General features: G+C 34.8%; 1 protein-coding gene and 1 pseudogene across 3 annotated transcripts in view; both read left to right on the top strand.

Moving 5' to 3' along the window:
- Positions 1–14,561, top strand: part of SLC25A21 (solute carrier family 25 member 21) — a 759,060-nt gene that overhangs the window by 338,604 nt on the left and 405,895 nt on the right. The gene's annotated exons all lie outside the window — the stretch shown is intronic.
- LOC140525619 (endoplasmic reticulum-Golgi intermediate compartment protein 3 pseudogene) lies at positions 13,323–14,547 on the top strand (annotated as a pseudogene).

Raw genomic sequence — 14,561 nt, 5'->3', positions numbered from 1 at the left:
GGAGGGGGGAAAAGATTTTAGCATTTAATATTGAAATTTAAGTGATTTTTTTTTGAGACAAGTATTCTGACAAATCTGCAGTTTATCTAATGTCACTGTTCATTTGTTTTGTACATTAAATTTTCCTTTTAATGAACTTAAGAAACACAACACATTTGTCATACAAGGGAAATGAGGATTGCACGTGAAATTGTGAACTTTTGTTATGTAGTTATCTTTTTTAAAAGTGTATACACAATTAAACAGGATAACAAAACTACCCTACTTGTGTATGTCCCTTCTAACATTCTCTCTAATCTCTTCTGTGTATTTTTTATATTTCATTAATACTTCTTAATCTTTTTCCCTATTATTACCCACCAACCTCTCAGAAGTCCTTCCTTTCACCCATCCCCATGGAAGCCCTGCCCAGTAAGAAATAAATATAGCTTGCAATGCAGCAATAATTTACAACACAACAACTGACATATTCCCTGAGCCTGAAAATGTCAATCTCCTTCTGTACCTTTAATTCATTACCTCTTTGCTAAGAAGTGAGAAACATGCAAATTCTCATCAGTCTTCTGATATTCAGACATTGACATCATTATATTTACCAAAGTATTTTAGCATTTTAAATTTGTTTTCCTTAATATTATTTTAGACATTGTATAATTTCTTCTCCTGCATTTGGCCACAATTCTACATCAATTTATGAAGATCTTTCTAGTTTTCTTTGAATCTGTTTCTTTCACCATTTCATAAAGCTTGAACTATATCCCTTTGCAGGCATATGTGATTTGTTCAGTAAATCCCCAATTGATAGGTATCCATTTTGTTTCCTGTTCTTTACCATAACAAAAATAGTACTAAAAAGGCTTGTATATATGAGCCCTTTCCCTCTTACTTTGACTTCTTACAAGCATATGCCTAGTAGTGATATCTCTGAGTCAGAAGATCTCTGAGTCAGTTTAGTATTTTGGGGGGTTTAACTCCAAATTGTTTTCCGGATTAGTTGGATCAATTTACAGTTCTACCAACAGTTTATCAGTATACTCATCCTCATATAGCTCCTGCAATAAATTACACTTCCTGCTTTTATCCTTCTTGTCAGTCTGATGGAATGTGTTACTTAATTTGCCAATAAATATGAAATCTCAGAGTTTATTTAACTTGTGTTCCTCTTCCTATTAGTAATTTGGATAATTTCTCAAAAGGTCAATACCACATATATATGTATAGACTGTTAATGTCTTGATAATTTGTTGAGAAGTATTTTCTCATCTATTTGTTAAATGCTTCATATATATTCAATATCAGGAGTTTACCAGAGATATTTCCTATAAAGATTTCCTGCTCAAATTAACCCTTCCTCTTTTAATTCTAAATACATTGATTTTCATTGTGCAGAAAAATTTTCCATTTTATCTTTTATGATAATCTTGATCTCTTGTTTGGTCAAGAACTCTCCCTTTCTCCATGGTTGTAAAAATTGTTATCTTCTTTTCTCTTAGTTGTTTATGATATTATTTTTTATATTGTGGTCATGTAACCATTTGGAACTTACTGGAGTATATTATATGAAATACCAGTCTCAACCTAATTACTCACAGACTGCTTTCCAGTTTTCCCAGCAGGTGTTATCATGGTTTTGCACTAACACTTTTAAATTAATTTAGGCATTATCATCATTTTTATATTGGTTGAGTTCAAGGTCCAATATTTAACTGTTATATGCCTTCAATCATTTTAGTTTTTTTCATATATGTATAAACTGCTTTGTAGTTGTATTTACATATTTCTTTGTACTTTAATTTTTAGATATTTTATATGTCTTATGGTTATTTTGAATGAAATGTCTTTTATATTATCTTCCTGGTGGGTTTTCTTTGTAATTCATAGAAAAGTTAATGATTTGGAGGTGTTTATCTTATATCCTATTACTAACTTGATGTTATTAATTTTTCAAATAATTTTAGTTGTCATTCTCTAAGCAAACTATCATATTAATCTACAATAAATAATTTCATTTCCTAATGTCTGTTTCCTCAATTTCTTTATGCTGACTGCCATAGCTAGCATTTCTAGAACAATATCAAATAATAGTAATGACAGTGGGCATCGCTGATTCACCTCTGAGGCTTATTGGAAATATTTCAAACTTTTCTCTATTAAAATAAGCAAAACAAACAATCCCAATTATTTTTGTTTCATATTGTACACCATATTAAAAAGGTCCATTTTTCCTATGCTTTTAATGTTTGTAATATCAATAAGTGTTGTATTTTATCCAAAGTTCTTAATGTTATCTATTACTATTTTTATTGTTTTTCTTATTAATATGATGAGTTGGATTTATTGTTTTCCAAATGTTCAACCAATGCGGTATTGTTGATGTAAATCTTACCTGGTGAGAAAGAGAGAGAGAGAGAGAGAGAGAGAGAGAGAGAGAGAGAGAGAGAGAGAGAGAGAGAGAGAGAGAGAGAGAGACAGAGACAGAGAGAGACAGAGAGACGGAGAGAGACGGAGAGAGACGGAGAGAGACGGAGAGAGACAGAGAGAGACGGAGAGAGACAGAGAGAATAATATATATTCGTATATTTGTGTGGTTTCTTTTTTTAATATAGTACTTAACATTTTTGTATTGATATTCATATGATAGTCATTTTCCACTTTGTTTATTTTGGCTTAGGTATCAAGATCATTTTGTCTCATAAAAGGAGTCTGGTAGGATGTTTTTCCAGTGTTTAAAGAAAGCAATTATTGCAATAACTGAGTCATTTATTCACTAAATGCCTAATAGAATTTGCTTTTAAATTGATATTGTCCTTCCCCCTTCTCCCTGTAAGAGTTTATTTTGGCTTCAGTTTTGGAGTTCAATTTATTTTGCTAAGATTGAGTGATTCAAATTATCTATTCTTTTGTCTGTTAATCCAGAAATTTTATAGTTATTGCAAATATTCACTCCTTTGATTACATTATCAGTTTGTTGGCGTATGATTGTGAAAAATAGCTTTAAATTTTTTTCTTTATTTTTAATTCTTCTATTGTGATTTTTTCTTTTTCATTTTTGACTTTGGTAAGTTGGTTTCTCTGTCTTTTCTTGACCAAACAGGCTAATTGTTAGCCTATTAAAAAAAAACAGCTCAGCTTTATTTAACCCAACTGAATTTTATTTTTTTTTTTTATTTTAGGCAAATACTAAAACTTAAATACATTATAAGAAAAAAAGAAATATTATAAACTTAAAGATTAAAATTTAATATGAAATAACAAAAGACGTCATGTGCACAGCAGAATATAGGAGAGGATTCAGAATATATAGCAATAACTTATTTCAAGAAAATCTAAAAATTAAATACTATGTGTTATATTGAAAGCTGTCCATCTTTTCTTTGCTTCCTTGTAGGTTTTCTTTTGTTCTCTACTCTACACTTATTACTTTGTTCTTTTTTCCCTTTTTTTCCCCCCTCCCTACCACTCCAAGACTATAACTGAGTATGGATATATTTATATATAGGTATTGATATATACATACACATGTACATATATATATATATACAAATTATATAAACATATACTTTCCCTAAGAGATTCTACTTCTAATCTTGTTTTTTTGATTTTGCATCTCTTTTTTCCTATCTCCCCTAACTCCTCTACTTCTACCTGCTACCTTACCTTCCTATTCCTTAACCTACTCCCCACTCCAGCAATCCCTCCCTTATTTTCTCATTCCCCTAAATCAAAACACCCTTCTATACCCCTCTTTTAACCTATTTCCTCACCCTCCCCTCTAAAGATCCCTTCTTTTTCTTCTCTTCCTTCCCTATCCCCTTAGAGTTTTATTTCTTTTTTAAGTTTAGAGGACTTTTATATCCGTCTAGATTTATATGTATTTTCCCCTCTTAAACCCATTCCCAATGAAAGTAGGATTCCAGAACCAACAATCACCATCCCACCCTCCATCTAATTCTTTTGTATTGGTTCTTCCTCTTGCACTTCATTTGTATAAGATAGCTGCTCTTTTAATTGCTCTTGAATGATTTTACTTCTAAAAGTCATAGCATGCTCATGTCTACCCTAATCTTTCTTATAAAGTATACTTTGCTTTGCTGGGTATATTTCTGACTGGAGACCCAGTTCTTTTGCTCTTTGATATATAGTGCTCTAAGACCTATGATCTTTTAGTGTTGTCAGTGCTAGGTCTTGTGTGATTCTAATTGTTGTATCATCATACATAAATTGTATCTTACTTATTGCCCATAATATTTTGTCCTTGATCTGGGGGTTTCAGAATTTAAGTATAATATTCCTATGAGTTTTTCTTGTAGGATCTCTTTCAGGTGGTGATTGGTGGATTTTTTCTGTTTCCACTTTCCCCTCTTGTTCTAATACTTCAGGACAATTTTTCTTTAATTATGTCTTGTATTATTATATCATGATTTTTTTAATCAGAATTTTCAGGTAGTCCAATTATTCTTCTGTTTTCTATTCTTGATCTTTTCTCTAGATCAGTTCTTTGTCTTGTGAGATGTTTTACATTCTCTTCTATTTTTTTATTCTTTATCTTTTGTTTTTTTATTTATTCATCTCTTATAACTTTGTTGGCTTCCCCTTGCCAAATTTAGATTTTCAAGTAGTCAGTTTCTTAAGATTCTGGACCTCCTTTTCTAATTGGTTGACTTTCTTGTCATAATCTTTTTGTTTTTCTTGTATTACTATTATTTTTCTCATTAATTGCTTCTTGATCATTCTCATTTGGCTTTTAAAGTCTCTTTTAGTTCTTCAATGAATTCTTTTTGACCAAATAACCATCTGACATTACTCTTTGAGGTAGAAGAAGGTTTCTTTGCTTCAGCATCCTCCTTTGAAGACAAACCTGGGTCTTCTCTATTGCATAGTAGCTCTCTATGGTTGGATTATTTCTCCTTTACCTGTGCTTTTTTTTTTTTTTTGGTAATAATTTAATTTTTATAGTCATCTCTAGTACTTGGGTATGAGGGATGGAGCCTCTGGGCTCTGATCCTCTCCAGTTCTCCCCTATGACTTTGAACTCAAACCAAGACCTCCAGTTTCCTGTAGGTGCCCACAGACAACTGCATCACACTCCACTGTTTCTGCACTCACTGGGACAGTGCTGGCTCCTTCTCATCCTCACCTCATGTCTTGCAGCTCAACTGGGTCCTTTGTTTCTTGTCAGCAGAGCTTCCCTAGATTTTCCCCAGGTCAGATGCCTCACTGTTGGAGGGTGGGGTGCGTGTGGGGTGTGTGAAGGTTAAAGTTCCTGTGGCTGGAGGAGGCAGCTTCCCAACCCAGCTAAGCATAGGGCTTGCTGCTTGTTGTTTAAACAGACCTTAGCCTGGAGGTGTTTATTCTTCACAGGGAGGAAATCCAGTCCTGGGATTTTTCTCCAGGTCTTCTCAGATGGTCTCTACAGGACCCCTGTCCTGCCTCATCTCTTATATTTTTCACAGCTCTATGTTCACCCAGAGGTGCTATTTTATCTCCTTTGTATAGGAAAATCTGGAAAGTTTGAAATTTTCTGACCATCTCCACTATCTTCCCAGAATCCTCTCTCTCAAGTGAATTTTTTAAAAAAAATTGCTTCCCTCCTTTGGTTTTTAATATGTCTATTTTGTGTTCTTTCTAGTTTATTACTCCTTCATTTTTCCACTTGCATTTTCAATTGTTTGATGCATATTTTATCTTTTTTGATATACATGTTTCAAGGTATAAATTTTCTTTCAATGATTACATCTCAATAGTTATATTGTGGTGTCTTGCAATTTTCTTCAGTGAAGTTATCTAGTATTTCTATGCTTTTTTCCTTGACCTATATATTCTAGGGTTACATTGCATATTATTCTCAAATGAGATTTCAATCCTTTCTTCAAATGCCCTTTAATTGTGATTTTATTGTGTTATAGTCATTAAAGTGTATGTTTAATATTTCTTTTTTTCTGCATTTGTTATGGGGCTTTTATATTGAAGCACATGGTCAAAATTATTAATTGCACTATAGAAAGTTGAGAATATGTATATTCTTTCTATTGCCACTATGATGACCAGATTTCTATTGAATTTAATGTTCATAAAATTCCATTCAGATCCTTAATTTAATTCTTACTTATCTTTTGTTCAATTATGACTATATATCTGAAAGAAGGTACATTGGTATCACCAACTTTCCTAGCTTTTTTTCTTTTAGATACTTAGATGCTATTAGTTTTAGTAGTTAGATGTTAAGTACTATTCATTGTCTATGATGCCTTTCAGCATAAAATAGACTCACTTCTTATCTTTCACCATGTTTTCAGAATGTCTTGTGTCATGATTTTCCCCCCTTTTAAAAAAATTCACTGGAGACATAATAAATTCTTCTCCAGGTTTGTTTTTTAAACTTTATTAGAATTTTTGTGTTCCAAGTTCTTTTATTTAAATGACATATTTTACCATCCTAACCTCTGAACCATTTTGCTACCTTTTATTTCATGAGCTTAACTCATTAATATTCATAGTTGTGATATGATTTGACTTTAAAATGTGTTTTTTCCATTGGTGATTTCTTCTCACAATTTTTCCTCACTGTTTCCTATCCCCCCTCCCTTCTTTTCAAACACAGGTGATTATGGGGAAGGAAAAGAAATGGACTCAAAAGTAGTAATATGTAATTGGAGTGTTCTGATCTCATTCCTCAATCCCTCCTCTATATCCAGTCTAAACTCAGATTCTTGATTCTTATATTTTCTTTGTATACTTTTGCCCCTCCTGCTACTTTATGATCATGATCTGACTTATGCAGTTGGATTTGATTTTGCTTGTGATTATAGCCTCTCCAACTGTATTCTTCCTCTTAAAGCTTATCCTAGATAGGTGGTTCAGTAGATATGCTACTTTCTGGGAGTCAGGAACACCCAAGTTCAAATCTGGCCTAATGCACTTAATAGCTATATTGCCCTGGGCAAATCACTGGGCAAAACAAAATCACCTTATGCCCCGATTTCCTCATCTATAAATAATCTGGAGAAGAAAATGGCAAATAACTCCAGCATCTTTGCCAAGGAAACCAAAATGGGATCATGACAAGTTGAAAATGACTGAACAACTCCATTTTTCTATGTCCTTGTTCTAACCAATATGCTTTCCTTCCTATCTTTTTTCAAGCTCTCTAAATTGATTTTTCACATCTCTTCACATTTCCATTAATCCTTGGAGTACTTGTTGCCAGGCTATTTTTTTCCCCTGGTGCTCTATTTCTACTTATTGTGGAAACTCTCTCTTCTGAGTTAAATGGTTGGGCTTCTTTTAACTCTCAGAATTTCTTCAATTTGTTAAGAATTTTCTTCTGTTTACTCAAGTTTCTAAACTCACTTCTTGGATCAGGACTTTGCACAAGGGTTAGACTTTGACCTCTGTGGCACTCTGGTACACCTGTGCCTTTTGAAGTCTTGATGCTGCTGCTTTTTGCCATCTCGCATTGCAGAAAGGGGTCCTGTTCCCTATGCCAGTCGTCTTCTTCCACCCTGGCCTGGGACCAGTAGGTGAAGCTTGAGAAAAGACCAGGCTTCACTCATTTCCAGGAGAATCAACAACTTAGAGTTTATATTATTGCTGGATGCACCCTGGACAGAGTCAAAGAAGGTATTGATGATCAGAAATGTCAATATCTTCAAGTTTCAGATTTCCCAGTGGACCCCAGATCTGGCTTCTCAAGTACTTCTGGTCCACTTCCTTCTCCTTGTGCAATCATCTACCAGGAACTGACAGATATCAAATGGATATCAAAGATCATATTGACTCCAGGACTCTAGAGAACCCATGATACAAATTTCTTGAATACCTCTGACTCAGTTTTATCTATTTGTAAGTTACCAAGATCTAGTTTAACTTTTGTGACTAAGATTGTGCTGTTTTAAAATCTCCCTTAGCAGGTTTATGACCAATTGATTCCAACTGATCTCTGTAATGTTGGACAGGATTGAGGAATTTACTTTTTCCCTTTGGATTTATTAGATCACTGGACTCAGCTTGAACCTTTTGTGGAACCCTCTTTACTCAAACTATTTCTTTTTCTATACAGTTCTTGTGTCTGTTCTTGGGGATTGAAGCCAACTTTCAGAATTTTTTTTCTTCAGAAAATAGACAATATAAATACACTTGTTTTATTATATCTAGGTCATTTAATATAAATGAAAACCTTTTGCAATAACTGAAACTGAAACCAGCAAATATTTCTATTAATACAGCCTAATTTGTTTTCACTCATATGGTTATTTGGTATAAATACCAGATATAAATATCCTATTTCTATAATCTATGCTTTTGACTAATCATAAAAAGTATTGGTCTTTCCTCACAACTGCCAGTTATTCTTGATTATTACTTGTCACTTATTTTATGTTCTTTTTTCAGTGCAAAGAAAAAACAAAGAAAAAATAGACATTCATCTCAAATTTTAAGGGTCAAAGAAAACTAAACAATAACCCACTATGGAACAGTCTCATGGCACTTAGAGAACTCACCACTACTAAACTCTACTGCTTTATGTACAGTCAATATTCAAGAAAGGCAAGAGCACGTTAATATTTATCATCCTGTCTTATTGTAAGAATTAGATTGTTGTTTAGCTAGCTAAAATAAGCTAGCTGATCAAGTTTTTAATTAGTAGTAATAAAATTTAAAAAATAGTGATAAAATAATAAAACAATTATTTTGCCATAGTAAGAGTAGTTATTGTAGTGCCCTTTAAAGTTCTGACATCTTAATTTTAAGTTTTTATTATTTGGAATAGCAGAATTCTTTAGAAAGTCAAATTCAGCAATACATTATTTACAAGAAACAGTTAAAAAAAGCTAATTGTATACATTGTGAAAACAGGAGTTATTATAATATACTATTTCCCTAAGTATTTTGTGATTTTAATAAGACAATTTTAATAAGGTAAGATCCATTCCACATCACCTGACTCTTGTCTGTCCTCCTATAATTTTCTATAGGGGTCAGGAGAAAGTTTCTAGGTCACACACATACATACATATAACATGCACACTTATGTCATAAGTCTATTGATATTATATGAATATCAATGTTAATATTCTTATTTTATGATGGACCCACTTACTTTTCTACTTACATGTCTTTATTGAAATATATCGTAACACATTTTTTTTTGTAGACAATTCATCAGTAGTAATGTGCTGCAATCTATTTATGCCCATCACTCATCTTTCTGTTGTACTTACAGAAACCTGTATTTTGATGGTTATATTTGATATTATATAATTTAGAGTCATATAGCTTCATCAGAAGAAAATTTATGTTAAAAATGTGGGATTTTGGTTAAGGGACCAAATTGAGATCCTAGTGTTGCACACTTTCACAAATACAATTCAGTTCTCTCTTCTTTTTATTTAATTACTTTTTAATCTATTATTTATATTATTAATTATACAATTATAAATATGCAACTTTTAAAAAAAAGATATGTATGTGTTTTGGTGAACAAGTTCCATGAGCTCACAATGTCACAACTGGAATAATAACAATTCATTTACTTGTTTTTTTCTGTTTATATGCCCCTTTAGATTGCAAGTTTGTTGAGGGTAGGTACTGTCTTTTTCACTTTTATTATTCTATCTTGAGCACTTAGTGCAGTGCCTGAGCTGGTTAATTGTTTTTGATTGGATGATATTTTGTAAGCATGTTTGTAGGCCATAAAAAATGAACCAAAAGCCAGGGAGAGATGAAAGATGGGGACAGTCTTGGAAGAAAGGGAATTAAATGAGATTCCTTGTGCGGAGAGGGATTTTCCTTGGTATACTCTAGGGTAATCTTTGTGTGGAGACAAGGATGGAGGAGAATATAGTGGTAGAAGACATGTGAGTGATATGAGATGATAAAGAGAGGAGAAGTAATCTCAGGTGTTTGTTTTATAAGTCAAATATAAGGCAAGATTCTCAGCTGAGAGGGTATGGGGTGAGGGAGCTATAGGAAGTTGGAGGAGGGATGAAGAGATTTGGAAGAACTGCTGTGGAGAGGGTGGCAGTGAATTTATAAGGTTAGTTTGCCTAGCAGTATTTGGGGCTCATTTGAGGTTGTGTAACAATTTGTAGTTGACCTAGCCAGAATGGTTGCATGATTTTCTCCATCTTCATTTAGCACCATGTGCTTATCAATGAAGGTGGTAGATATTGAGAATGATCTAAGAATGAAGCTTGACTGGGTACAGTCAGTGATATGATAAGTGGAACAGAGATTGATGTTGGAGAGGGAATAGAGGGCAGGCACCTTAATGCATTGTTGTGTGATTTAGTACAGCAATTGGGGGAAAAAATTGGAATTATGTAAATAAAAGGCTGAAAATATCTATCCCAGGTATTCTATTGTTAGATATATAATGCATGTTTATTAATAAAAATTAAACCTCTCTATACATAAGAATATAAGTCTTGATTTCTATTATTACTCTGTCTGGATTTTCTGGTCTTTAATTTGATCATAGGCTGCCTGGATGCTAGGTCAAGGTGCTGGTCTGGACCTATTTCCTATGGAGTCTACAAGGAGGTCCTGAGCTGAGCCCTGTTCTGGTTTTGTCACCTACACTATGGCTCAGCTTCTGAAGCTCTGGCCTGCAGCCTGGGGGATAAGGATCATAGAATGGGGCTTTTACTAATTATTGGTTGCTGTTCTGGACCTGGTTCCTGCTTTGGGTCTGAGGCATTTAAATACTTAGACTTTCACCAACTAAGGAGTGTCTCTGTTCAGAGATTCTGTGGCATTCAAGCATTCTATTTTGTATAGTCCCTTACTATGCAAAAGAGACTATAAAAAGAAGATCTAATAGTGATTTGTCTTTGTTTCTCTTAATCAATGCTATTTTCTTTATAATTGTTACATTTTAAAAAACTTTCTTGAGGTATTTGTGGTGGATCTGAGTTTCTCTAGGTACCTAACACTAGTCACTCCTCTCTGATTCCACATCCAGCTCTCTTTCCCCTACATTTTAAATAATTGTTAAGAAGCCTTCAAGATTGTACTTAACCTGTTTAAAGCTAGTGTCTCAGGTTCTGGGTCATTTGTCACACAATCTTTTAAAATCAAATCATCTATTTATCCTTCAGAAGGCAATTGGTTAGTTTTAGAATAAAGCTTAATCACATTCAGCAAATTTTCAATTAAATGATTATGCTGTCAAAAGAATACAATCACACTCATTACTTCATGTTTAAAAAAACCTTGCTGGCATAATCTGGGCATCTCAGATCAGTGCACTTATGCCTTATCCTACTTCAGTCTCAGTTTTTCCTCCTTTTGAGTTATACTTTCCCTGTAAAAAAAAGAAAACTTCCTTTCTTGTTTTCCATTCATATATAATTTGAGAAATGTTTATGCCTATAGCTTTGGTGACTGTCCAATACTGAGGGACAAAGTCACAGAGAATATAGACTATTGGATGTATGACAAGAAAGCTCATAAAGAATCTGGTCAGATGTCCTTCATTTCCCCTTAATCAAGAACAGCTGCTTTTTTACACTGCCAGTGCATCTTTGATCTGTTTAGACCTCTGTGGATGAGGTAGTTAAAAAGAAAGTTAGGAGGCCTATTTTAAAGACAAAAAAAAATTCCTCTGAAGTAATTAAATGACAGTCAAAAAGGCCATAATTTGTCAGTTTTATTTGTTAGAGAACTTTAAATGTGTCAAAAATAGAATGATGTTCCTGTTTTTAGATCAGACTCAACAATGAAGATCACAACCCCTTTGGGACAGATGAGTGGGCAAGTGTCCTGCGAAAACAAGTTTATTGAGGGGGCATTTTATTACAATGACAAAGGATATAGCTTACAGTTTCATGGCAGGGATATTGGTTCAATATGCACTAAGATAGCTTGGTCCTCCAATAATGGCAGATTTATAGTGTTAGTCAGAGCTAACCTGAATGGGCTCTACAATCATGTTTTTAAAACTTCCTATTCATTCTTCTGCCAGAAAGTCTTGACTTTCTCTGAGGGAAATATAATGTTTGCTGAGGAATTTATAATAATGTTTAATATATCACAGATGACAAGTAGAGACAGTGTGGTTCAGTGGTAAGAACCCTGAGATAGGAGAGAAGAGACCAGGTTTCACATCCCTGTGTGTTATGCAGGGTAAATTGAGTCTCAGTCTTTTTCCTCTGCAAAATGAGTGGAATGCATTTGATAATCTTTGTGATGCTTTCAAATTGCAAAAAACACCTTGAAACTAGTCTATATAAATTTTAACAACTTTATGTGGAAAATACATACCTATGACCTTCACAAATTAAAATTTTAATATAGCTACTATGTATTTTAGAGGAATGAATTATACACTTTGTGCCAAGAAACTTTGGTTCTACTAGAGGTTCTTAAAATCTACTAGAGGGCCTGTCAGAAAATCATATTACTACAAAATTTTAGAGTTAGGGATTCTTGGAGATAAAATAGATACATTTCCTTATTTTAGGGCTGAGGAAATTGATGTCTAGTGAAGTGGCATTTTGCCCAATAGCACTCATTATAATACTGATTTGATTACTATGCCCAGTGATAAACCAGTCAATGATTTTGCCAGATCCTGATTGGTCAGTGTTTCACAGTTCCTGACAGGCCTTTATAATTCCATAACTGTCATAGGGAACTGAGTTCCCAATCTATGGAATTCACTTGATTTGCCATTGCCCCTTCCCTATAACATAGATCATGACTTGAATTTTCATAGGATTCATCTTATTGTTCATTATTGAAAATAAATTAAGCAACACAAGTATTCATTTTTAAAAATATTTACTTGATATTGCTAGGTCTTTTGTATTTATTTTAATCTTCTCTTTCATTTAAGTCAGTGCTTTGTTCCTGGTTTAATTTTGAGTATGATACTTAAGATCTCTTCTGTTCCCACAGGCTTCCACACCCACCTCCCTTTTACTGCCCTGTACTGAAGTCCTTGAATTTACTTAAATTGCTGACTTTTTTTCTTTTTATCTGTTTTTTCAGCCCTCTTTTTACTCTCCCCTTTCTGTATATGATATTTTATAGTTCAAAATTCTTTCTTCTCTACACTCTCTGAGCACTTAATTTAAATATCATTCTTTTTTGGTGACTTTTCAAGATGTATTCATTTTCTTTGTTCTCTTTCTTACAGCTATCCTCTTAGCGTCTGTTCGGAATTCTAGTGCCCTGTTCAAATTTCAGTGCCCTCTTCCTTTTTTTAATTGATCTTGTAGATCTCAATCTATCCTTAGTATTTTCCTTTTTTTTTTTGATAAGTGGAGTTTTTTATGTTGTGCCTCACTCTTATAAATATTAACTCATGGAGATGTGGAGGGGCCACAGGTAGGGAAAGGGGGTAGAGGTCGGGGCAGGGGATGGGTGACCCTCACGAGCCCCTCCCCTTTTCCCCCTTGCTCCTGCCTGACATCAGGCCCTGCACTGGCCTGGGTTGGTTATGGAAGATGAGTCAAGTATGGAGAAAAAGGGGCCTGCTGAACTTTGACCCCTTCTGCCCATAGTGACCATCATCAGCAGTCTCCTAATGCTCCTGCTCTTTCTGTCCGAACTGCAATATTACCTTACGGCCTAGGTTCGTCCTGAACTCTACTAGACAAGTCCCGGGGAGACAAACTGGTCAACATTGATATTTTCTTCCCCATATGCCTTGTGCCCATCTGAGTATTGATATCAGGGATGTGGCTGGGGAACAGCAGTTGGATGTGGAACACAACCTATACAAGCAGCATCTGGACAAGGATGGCCACCCTGTAACCACAGAAGCTGAGTGTCTTGAGCTGATGAAGGAGGAGGAAAAGGTGTTTGATCCCAGCTCCTTGGATCCTGAGCGCTGTGAAAGCTGCTATGGTGCCAAGCCTGAGGATAACAAGTGCTGTAACATGTGTGAAGATGTGCGGGAAGAAGGACTGGGGCTTCAAGAACCTAGACACCATTGAGCAGTGTCGTCTTCAGCCAAAAGATGCAAGAATAGAAGAGTGAAGGCTGCCAGGTGTATGGCTTCCTAGAAGTTAACAAGGTGGCTGGGAACTTTCACTTTGGACCTAGGAAGAGTTTCCAGCAGTCACATGTGCACATTCATGACCTGTAGAGCTTTGGACTAGACAATACCAACGTGACTCACTACATAAGACATCTGTCATTTGGGGAAGATTATCCAGGAATTGTGAACCCAATGGATAATACCAACATCACTGCCCCCCAAGCCTCCATGATGTTCCAGTATTTTGTGGAGGTAGTTCCCACAGTATACATGAAAGTGAACGGGGAGGTGCTGAGGACAGATCAGTTCTCTGTGACAAGACATGAGAAAGTTGTCAATGGGCTGACTGGGGACCAAGGGCTTCCTGGAGTCTTTGTGCTGTATGAGCTCTCACCCATGATGGTCAAACTGACAGAGAAGCACAGGTCCTTCACTCACTTCCTTACTTGTGTCTGTGCCATCGTTGGAGGCATGTTCATAGTCATGGACTCATCGACTTCCTGATCTACCACTCTGCTCGAGCCATCCAAAAGAAAATTGAATTAGGGAAGACAACATAGTCACCATTGCTGCA

This window comes from Notamacropus eugenii, chromosome 1, assembly GCF_028372415.1.
Source record: "Notamacropus eugenii isolate mMacEug1 chromosome 1, mMacEug1.pri_v2, whole genome shotgun sequence".
Taxonomy (NCBI): Eukaryota; Metazoa; Chordata; class Mammalia; order Diprotodontia; family Macropodidae; genus Notamacropus; species Notamacropus eugenii.
The sequence above is the reverse complement of the archived record's forward strand: the minus strand, read 5'-3'. Positions and strand labels throughout refer to the sequence as shown.